This window comes from Sinocyclocheilus grahami, unplaced genomic scaffold, assembly GCF_001515645.1.
Source record: "Sinocyclocheilus grahami isolate Dianchi unplaced genomic scaffold, SAMN03320097.WGS_v1.1 scaffold5286.1, whole genome shotgun sequence".
In the NCBI taxonomy this organism is placed as follows: Eukaryota; Metazoa; Chordata; class Actinopteri; order Cypriniformes; family Cyprinidae; genus Sinocyclocheilus; species Sinocyclocheilus grahami.
In genome coordinates, this window is record NW_015510018.1 from 32,781 (window position 1) to 33,190 (window position 410).

General features: G+C 52.7%; 1 long non-coding RNA gene across 1 annotated transcript in view; it reads right to left on the minus strand.

The window, feature by feature from the left end:
* The window catches only part of LOC107577161 (uncharacterized), a 23,916-nt gene extending 23,516 nt beyond the window's left edge, over window positions 1–400 (minus strand). Inside the window, exons 1-2 of the long non-coding RNA XR_001608169.1 lie at window positions 183–400; window positions 43–110 (exon numbers count right to left, since the gene is read on the minus strand). This is a non-coding gene — a long non-coding RNA (uncharacterized lncRNA). The remainder of the gene's footprint in view (window positions 1–42; window positions 111–182) is intronic.
* Between the last annotated feature and the right edge of the window lie 10 nt (window positions 401–410).

Genomic DNA, 410 nt, shown 5'->3' on the forward strand with positions numbered 1-410 from the left:
ACTCGCAGACAGACTCGCAGAGTCACAGACAGATAGTTTTACCTGTGTTTGTCCCACGGCCGATGACGAGCTCTCGTCCATAAACCCGCCTGGTTTCTCCCACTGAGACTCTGAGATCAAACACACAGTGAGTGATGAAGAACACAGATGGACACGCGTGTGTGTCTCAATCATCAGCTCACCTCCAGTGACGGTGTTGTAGAAATAGTCCAGGCCGTTGTTTGTGGTTCCTCTCAGCCAGACGTCTGGCCGGCCGCCGCCGCCGCTCTCAGATGGGACACTCGCTTTGAGTTTCTTGGGTTTTTTCTGCGTTTTAGCAGGAGCTTCAGACGGAGCCACACTCTCACCTGTAGAGACAGAAGAACCATGAGGAGCAGCATTATCTCACACACACACACACACACACACAC